Genomic DNA, 8,978 nt, shown 5'->3' on the forward strand with positions numbered 1-8,978 from the left:
GGGTCAGGCTGGACCTGGAGCTATTCAATTTGTTCATCGATGACTTGGACTAGGGAACAGAAATTTGCAGATGACACCAAGCTGGGAGGAGTGGCCGACACTCCCAAGGGCTGCGCTGCCATTCAGAGAGACCTGGACAGGATGGAGAGATGGGCAGAGAGGAACCTCATGAGGTTCAACAAGGACCAGTGCAGGGTCCTGCACCTGAGCAGGAATAACTTCAGGCACCAGCACAGATTAGGGGTTGACCTGCTGGAAAGCAGCTCCGCAGAGAGGGATCTGGGAGTCCTGGTTGACACCAAGTTCCCCATGAGGCAGCAACATGCCCTCGTGGCCAGGAAGGCCCATGGGCTCCTGGCTGCACCAGGAGGAGCGTTGCCAGTGGGTGAGGGAGGGATCCTGCCCCTCTGCTCAGCTCTGGGGAGGCACCTGGAGCATTGGGGGCAGTTCTGGGCTCCCCAGGACAAGAGGGACATGGAGCTGCTAGAGAGGGTGCAGCATAGAGCGACAAGGATGATTAAGGGACTGGAGTTTAGCTTTCCTTATGAGGAAAGACTAAGCGAGCTGGGCCTGTTTAGTCTGGAGAAGAGAAGCTTGAGAGGAGAATTGATCAACATGTTCAAGTACTTGAGGGGTGATTGTAGGGAGGATGGGGCCAAACTCTTCTCAGTGGTGGCCAGTGACAGGACAAGGGGTAATGGGTACAAATTAAAACCCAGGCAGTTCCATCTCCACGTGAGGAAGAACTTCTTTGCTGTGAGGGTGCTGGAGACCTGGAACAGGCTGCCCAGAGAGGCTGTGGAGGCTCCTTATCTGGAGATCTTCAAAACCTGCCTGGATGCCGCCCTGTGCCCCGTGCTCTGGGCGTCCCTGCTGGAGGAGAGGCGTTGGGCTGGATGATCTGCAGAGGTCCCTTCCAACCTCAACCATTCTGTGATTCTGTGTGATTATCTCACATCATGGTCCTTCAAAGATGTCCAGTACCTTGCTCTGCTCTTCAGCAGTTGGAGCAAGGATCTCAAAGTGGATCCTGATCTGGGCCAGGGCTGGCCCCAGGGTCTCCAAAACTTTCCTGCTTCTCCCTTTCCCATAGCCCTGGACTTTCCTAGAGGCCTGGACTTGAGTATTCCTGGCTCATTCTGTACAGTCCACTACAGGGCCATGCAGAAATCTGGAATTTGGGGTCTTTGCTCAGGGAAGAAAGCACAAGTCCTTTAACCATCTGCTTTTGAAAAAGACCCCATTGCAGCAGCCAAGTTCAGCACATGTAGATGGAAATGGCAAGAGCTGGTGACGAAGGGTCACACAAGGATATTCAGCCAGAAAAGGAGAAGAGTTAGAGGGGACTCGGTGGAAATATTGGGGCTTTCATGAAAACAGCCAGTTCCTCTTTTTTGCCATGGCCTCTAAGGATGTGGCAGGAATTAAACGCCAATGTATGTGGAACAGATAAAAAGAACAAGGTTTTATGCAGCGATACCACCAGGTTTTGAAACACACTGGCTGGCTTTCAGGGAGCCCAAGGTTACAACAGCCATGACACGAAAGCCCAGAGGACACCCAGGTAGTGAAACCCAGGCAGTGTTTCAAACATCTCAAGCCAAGTTTGAGTTTGAACCTTCCTCCATCTCTCAGGCTCTAAATCTGTTCTCTTGTCACATCCTTGCAATGCAGCTGGCTCCAAGCTGACTGAACACAGAGGAACAGGGGGAAAATCTGCCCAGTCCTGGGCCTATATTAAGAGTTCCATGTTTCTTCCATAAAGAGATTTTTTCCCATCAGCTGACACAGTCAGGATCACATGGGGTGCCTTGGGGTCAGGAATAGCTTGTGATTTAAGAATGTCTATACAGTTACGTTTGTCTTAGTAATATCTGCTAAGCGGCACCACACGCACCCCACAGCCACGGAGCTCCCTCTCGGTGCTGGGACTTGTTTCTGCAAGGAATTAGCATGAGGAGGAAATCAGTAGAGAAAATTTTGAATCTTCTCTGGAGCAGAGAGGTTGGGAAAGCAAAGAGAGAGACCTATATAAAGGGAGCGGAAATGTAGAGCGTTGCCATGAAGATGGCACCATCTCAGCCTCCCGGTCTGCTCGCAGAGGAGGCCGGACTGAGAGGCGTGGGCAGCTCTGAGCCGGTTGGAGGAAACCTGGTGCAACCAGGTACCTCCTGCTCCCCCCGCCGGCGCCTCCTCTCCAGCCATTGCTGGAGGGCCGGGAGACAAGGAGGGATCCAAGCGCCTCCAGGATGTGCATCTCTGGGATGGGCACTGAGGGGAATGCGCTGGGGCAGGGTGGCAGGGCAGAGCTCTGCCTCTCGTCCTGGCACGAGGCGACTGTGATTTGTGGGGACACATGCGGGCTCCCAGCTCCACCAGTTCAGGTCCTCCTTGAAATACCGCATGGCAGATGCAGAGCACGGCGAAGCAGTTCACAATCCTCTATATTGATTTGGTTATTTGAACATTTTGTGCATTAATGTACTATAGCTCAGCAGAAGACTGGGAGGGAATGTCAGTAATGGTGGTGAAGATGATTAGTTCAAGATAAGGCCCTTCAGAGAACAGGGCGGTTGCCTCGGGCCAATGGGCAGAGCTGCTGCTCTGGGGACATCGCCTGACCTTTGGGTGGCTCCAGTTTTAAAGCTGGGCAATCTTAGATGATGACTAAGAAAGCCCCGGGCTTGGCCTGGAAGAGGAAGCTGCGCAGACCGGCAGAGCATGAGAGGGGGTCAGGGGAGTCTGCCACAACCGTCTGCCGCAACCGTGATGGAGGCGCCGTCTGCCTGAGCACGCGGAGCTGGGAGCGGCGCGGCCGTGGCACCCAGGGCCGGGCTGAGCTCTGAAGCAAAGGGAGGACTTTGCTCCCCTCGGGGCTTCCTGCTGAACACGTCTGCTCCTGCTTGGCCGAAAGCAGGGTGCCCTTCCTGAAACACTGCCCAGAAATGCAGAGTTTTCTCATTGTGCCTCTTTCCTGTGCTCACAGCACAGTTTTGTTCCTTGCCTTGAAGCTGGTCGTTCTTTGCTATGTGCCTCTTGCCAGCTCGAGCAAGCAGCTTTTAAGATTTCCCACCCACATGCTTTGGAAGAGTCAGACAACTGGCCAGGTCAGGGGTTGCAGGCTGTAGGCGCATGGATGTCGGGAAGCGACAGCACCTTGTACAGAAATCTTCCAGCCTTGCTTAGCCTCAGTAAGTTCCTCCAGCAGCTATGATGCTGATTAAACATTAAGCCCTTAAAACATCCTTTGCCTCAAAACCAGTCAAAAATCAGGGCAGGAACTGGCTAGGACTGATGGCTCTGGGAGTGTATGTACCCGTGTCTTGTGTACAAAGAAACACAGATCCAGCCCCTGCAAGCAGGTTCTGGCTGCTGGGTCGCTGCAGAGAGGTCATAAGACGTGATTCAGGCCAAAGGCTCTTGCTTGGAACTCGGTTACACTGACTTGTGTGCTGAAGTCCTGCACTTCCCTTTTCTTCTGGGTTGCTCCAGACTGTCCTTCCTGTGAAGCTCCTTAAGATGGCTCAGGCCTCAGGGCAGGCACTGCCTGGAAGTTGTGCTGGCTGGTGGCAGGACAGGAATCACACAGGACAGGAATTTCAGAGGGAATCTTGAGCCCCTGGAGCTAGAGGCAGCCCCGAAACTGTCCGAGGGTTAAATATCAGCCAGGCAGACCTCCTGCAATGAGGACTGCTTGACGGTGCTTCAGAAACCTCCATACGTGCCCATGCCTCCCCCTCTCCCCAGGCAGCACCAAACGTGTCCATTTAATTTCCTCTGCGAGTCAGTTATTCCCCCCCGTAGTTTCCACTTCCGCAATTTCAGAAATCTGTGCTCAGTTACGATATTGCCATTTTGGGAAGGAAGCTGTCTGAAGAAGACCTGCACCCTCAGAAGCACTGGAAGTTGTGACTGAACAGCCTGGTAACCCTTGGCTGCTCCCTCCAGAGTAGACAGATCCTGAGTTCACACCGGGAACTCAGCAGAGAGACTTTTGGACAGTCTCCTGTTAAATCTGGGTGAAACCGACTGCATGAAGGCTTCTGCTGTGGCATGGCTGCGGAAGCAGCAAGGAAGCCTGCAGCTCCCTCCTTCTCAAGGGACGTCTTTGGATACTGCCTGGGAAGGGAGAGTACCTGCTGGGTTGCCTATGGAGACGTTGCTGGCACAGAAAAGAGCTCTTGGGGTGCGATGATAAGAGAAAGGATGGAAACGCATATCTCATCAGCTCAACTGCCTCATGACCAGCCGAACGCCACAACCTGAGGTGAAGCACCACATCTGAGACGCCCTGCAGAGCTCCTGACCTTGGGCTGCTCAAGGCCTGAATCTCCCTTGAACAAACCTGGACAAGTTGACGCTCTACAGGGCTCAATCTAGAGCATAAACTAGTTCTATGTGTGGTCCTTGTTGGGCTTGAATTCAGAGACCCCCAAACATGACCCTGCTGAAGGTAGTACTGGCGCCGAGGGCGGTGTTTGTGAGTTCCTGAATGGAAACGCACTGGGCCTGGCAAGGAGGGCAGCACCGGTGCCAGCCGGCTGGCTCTGCCGTGCTGGTGAACCCGCCGCCGGCGCTGGTCGGTCTGCCACGCTCGCGGGTCGGAGATGGCGACTCCCAGTTGTTTGCGGCATGGAGGATCAGCCTTCACGCGGCCCAGGAGGACGAGGCTGGCCCAGTGCTGGCGCAGCGGCCTTGCTGTCCACCCTACGCACCTGCCCAGCTGCCCCTTGCGACCAGGGGGAGGGCCACAAGGCCAGCCAGAAACCGTGCTGCTCAGGGGAGATGGAGAGCACCTCAGCAGCTTTGGAAAAGGATTCAGCCCTGAAGGGGCACGCGTGTCTCAGCTGAGGGGCCGTGTAGACAGTCCTGCTCCTTATCTATGTTTGCACAACAGAAGCGAGCACTAGGTCAGCAAGGCAGGGGCCGAACACTTTACACCCTTGCTTGGCTAGAGCCCGGTTTAGCACTTTGGGTGTCCGGTTCCACCAAGCAGCCCCTCATGCGAGTGGAAAACTAAGGGTCAGAGCAGCCCAGGGCCCCCGAAGGAAACCAGCGCTGACGCAGCTGTGCTGCAGCCCTCCTGGCCGCTTAGTCAGAGGTGGCACAAGCCAGAGCGGTGCTTGGAAACAGAACCCATCGAGGCAGGGCTGAAAACACCCCATGTGCTGCTTTAAAAGCAGGAAAGCCTATACCTTTCCTCTCTAGCAGAAGCAGTCTTGTCACATCTGCTCAGAACAGAGTTTCTCCCACTGAAAGCAGGCGTTGGTGTCGTGTTTACTGTGTGACAGTGCATGGAAAACCTAGGGGTGAGGGTACAACTAAGAAAATGGTGCAAATTGCTCGAATTGCAGCACGCTGGCAAGACAAGGGGCAGCTTCTCTTTCCCAGAAGCTATGAGGCGCCCAAGGTCACTCCATGCTGCCCTTCACTCCTGTGAGACATCACCCGTAACTACTGCTCTGGGCAGGATGAGGAGCTCCCACTGCTTGATGTGGCCAAACACAGACCTTCCCTTTCAGAGCTCAAGTCACAGAGATGAAAAGCATCTGTAAGGGCTCAAAAGCCAGGGCCAGCAGTGCTTCGGTTCCTGTGAGTGCTCGGCGACAGGTACTGAGCAGCCTTCTTACTTGTTTGAATAGTGCATCTCTTCTAAAAGAGATCTAAAATTGGGGCTTACAGTATTTAAGGCTAGTATTACTTCTATAAAATCAAGCATAGCACGAGAAGACCTACTTTCACACTCTTCCCCTACCTTCTGTGGTTTTAGAGAGGAAAAAAATACTAAGTTTACTAAATTGTAAGACTTTGGGCTTGTAAAAAAACGCATTTGCAGTGGAGGGAGAGAGCAGTTCCTCTTGCTTGAGGATCAGGCCAAGGGTAACCCCTAGTGGCTGCAGGCTTTCTGTACAGCAGCCCAACCTTCCCTGACGTTGCAGGGAGGACAGCTGCTGTAACACGAGTCTGCGGCGCTTCTGCAAGCTCAGCACGGCCTCTTCTCCACGCTGCATCGTGCTAGAGCACTGCTTTGCTCTCAGAGACACGTAAGGTGGCACAGAACACCCCGTGGTGGGTATGAGGTACCTAAACTGAGCTTTTTAGTAGAATTTCTCTGGAAACTCTATACAGAACCTTTTCTATTGCACTGGTTATTGCCTGTGGGGTTTCCAAGGATACATTGCTTGCAGAATATCTTGGTATCTTCTAACTGTACCAACAAGAATTACAGAAACTTGCAGGAACTCAGCTAAGAAAACACAACTGTTGATGATCAGAAGTCACACTTGATTTTTAATCGCAGATTGGGCCAGGGCAAAAGATCTTCTCATGGGCCTTCCACAAGGAAGGCTGCTTAGAACCCCAGTTCTGAATCCACTGATCTAAACCTTGCCATCGTGGTGGAAACCTCGCAAGATCTGACGAAGTGTTCAGGAGCTGTCTGATCACTGCTCTGGGCTTCATTCTACAGAAAGGTTCCCAGGAGAGGACATGTTCACGAGGGTTTATTTCCCACATTACCCGTGTCCCTTGCTATGGGTCTGCATGACAGCAACACTCTGTGCTTTGCTGAAGGATAAAGTCGGTAGCCTTCACAGTCAAACACCTTTTAATACAATCCAAGATACAGAGTGACAAAAACAGTATCAGTGCAGGGCAGCACAGCACCACGCCACTACTCATCTGAAGAACATCATCACTCCAAATAATCTGCACATTCATATTGACTATGAATAGTTTAGTGCAAAACTCATCACAAAGACACGCTGGCAAAGAGACATCCCTCGGGTCCCGGTCCTGGTGCCGGTGCCGGCCCCGGTTCCCGCTCCGGCCGCAGGCAGCGGGAACTCCTATCCCATTGAAAACACGGCGGGGTTTGACGGACGGGGCGCACAGCTTCAGCGCACGCACGCAGAACTGCAGGAGACTGATACGCGGTCACGGCCAAACACACTTCCACTGCCGTTAACTCCAACTCTCACCCCCAATTTGCCTTCTCTTTTCTCCACAGAGAGAAAATAAAGGTTTTCCCTCCCTCTCCATTTAACCTATTTAATCAGAAAAGGTGATGCTTTAAGGTGCATGATTTGCAGGAATAACAGCTTTTAGGTCTAGTGAGAAATCTGGCCATTTTGGCTAAGAGTTAGAAATAGTTCCTGTGGCCTGGAGATATTTTAATTGCCATTTAAAATAAATTCTGATTTCTGATGCCAAGAGATTCAATCCTTTTCTGCCTTCCTTGATTGTCCAAGGGAATATTACAAAGCAAATATTATAGCAAATATGCAAATACAGGTGATACGCAGCGCTTAGCTCTTTGGCTTTACGCTATTCCAATGCACAGTCGTTCTGAACAGCAGGGCTGCAGAGGGGAGGGAGGGTCCATGCAGGCTTGTTCGGAGTTGTAATGCCATCACAGTCCTTCACAGGTGGGGTATTTCCTGTAATTTCCACTTTCTGATAGAATGCACATTGTACCTGTCTTAAAAACCATTCTGGTATCTCATTTGGAAGAGTTCTGCATGTAGCACAGAAACCGTTGGCTTGATACATGAACTTTGATATATAACTGGTTAACAACTTTAACTACACGGACAAAAAATGCCTCTTTTGCTACTGGAAAGGAAATCAAGTCACAATGCTGCTCCTCTACACCGTCTCAATACCACGACGAGAATTACTCATGAAGATTTGCACATGAAAAGGAGCGCTCATTTATACTGGGCACAGGAACTCGTGAGGATGACACAGCTTTGTGTAATTCCTCTTGCCAAACTACTGCAGCTTCTTGGGTATTTAGGCTATTCAGACTAAGAACATCCAAACTACACCAGTCTTGCAGAAGGATAGTGCTACAGCGAACGAAAACTGCTGCTACAAGATACACCTCTTAATACTGATATTGTATTGTCAGTAGAAGGAGGATCACCTATTTCCCCATTTGACTGTTGAAATAGCGTCCAGCCCTGCAGTGATTTAAAAAACTCATATAGGTCATAGCTCAAATTGTTCCGGGGGAAGATGTTTGCTCCAGGTACCCTCCCTTGCAACTGCAAATGCCCAGAGAGAGACCAACTGCTAGACACTACCAACCACCAAGTGTGATATGTTCCTTCAAGAATCAAAAAAGGAGATTTACCTTCGTCCTGTGCAAAAGGCCTGTGCGTGGCCACTGAGATAGGCAGCTCACAGAGCTTCCTTGGGCTTCTTCACTGCCAGAGTGCTCAGAAGCTGCATACACCTGACAACAGCGTCTGGGCAAAGGCCTGTGACTGACTTTTCAAAGAGGCCCTAGAGACACAGATGTCTAAATCTCACTGATCTCCTTCAATTCTCAGGCTAACACCTCATGATGGATTTGTGACCAACTCTGACTGATTTCTGAGCTCAAATATCCAATTTTCTGTCTAGTATGAACAGAAAGGAACAGTATTTTTTTCAGGTATGCTTAAGAAATGGTGCAAGTATTCAAGTTGTCCTGATGTAATTGCACACGGTAGGGATGGGGACAGAGAAACCACAACACCCCTGCCAGCTGCAGAAAGATTTTGCAGATAAAAGCAATTAATTGCATATGAGTAATACTAAAGTCACAAATTCTGCTAACACCCAGCTCTAGGAAATCTGACAGCGAACTGAAAGTTAATGCTGGTTTTTTATTTCTTCCCTCTCTCCTTGCCTTTTTTTTTTTTTTTGGTAAGGTAACTTAAAAACAGTCTCCAAAGAGAGGAGATATGAAAAAAAAAAACTTTACATTAGAGATCCCGTTACATTTAAGAGATAAATGGGATACATTTTGCATGATTCTGTCTGAGCAAGCTCATAGGATGCTAGCACGTATCAGTAGTGACACAGCTAGCTTGGAAAAGGGTAGTAGAAGGCAGCATCATGCAGGGCGCTTGCGGAAACAAGATATGACTGTGGAAGGGGCTTCCTGCTGATATTCATTGGTATAAGTGGATTATATCAAGCCTTCCAGT

Source organism: Tinamus guttatus, unplaced genomic scaffold (genome assembly GCF_059628265.1).
Source record: "Tinamus guttatus ecotype Peru unplaced genomic scaffold, ASM5962826v1 Tinamus_guttatus_pri_ptg000172l, whole genome shotgun sequence".
NCBI classification, from domain to species: domain Eukaryota; kingdom Metazoa; phylum Chordata; class Aves; order Tinamiformes; family Tinamidae; genus Tinamus; species Tinamus guttatus.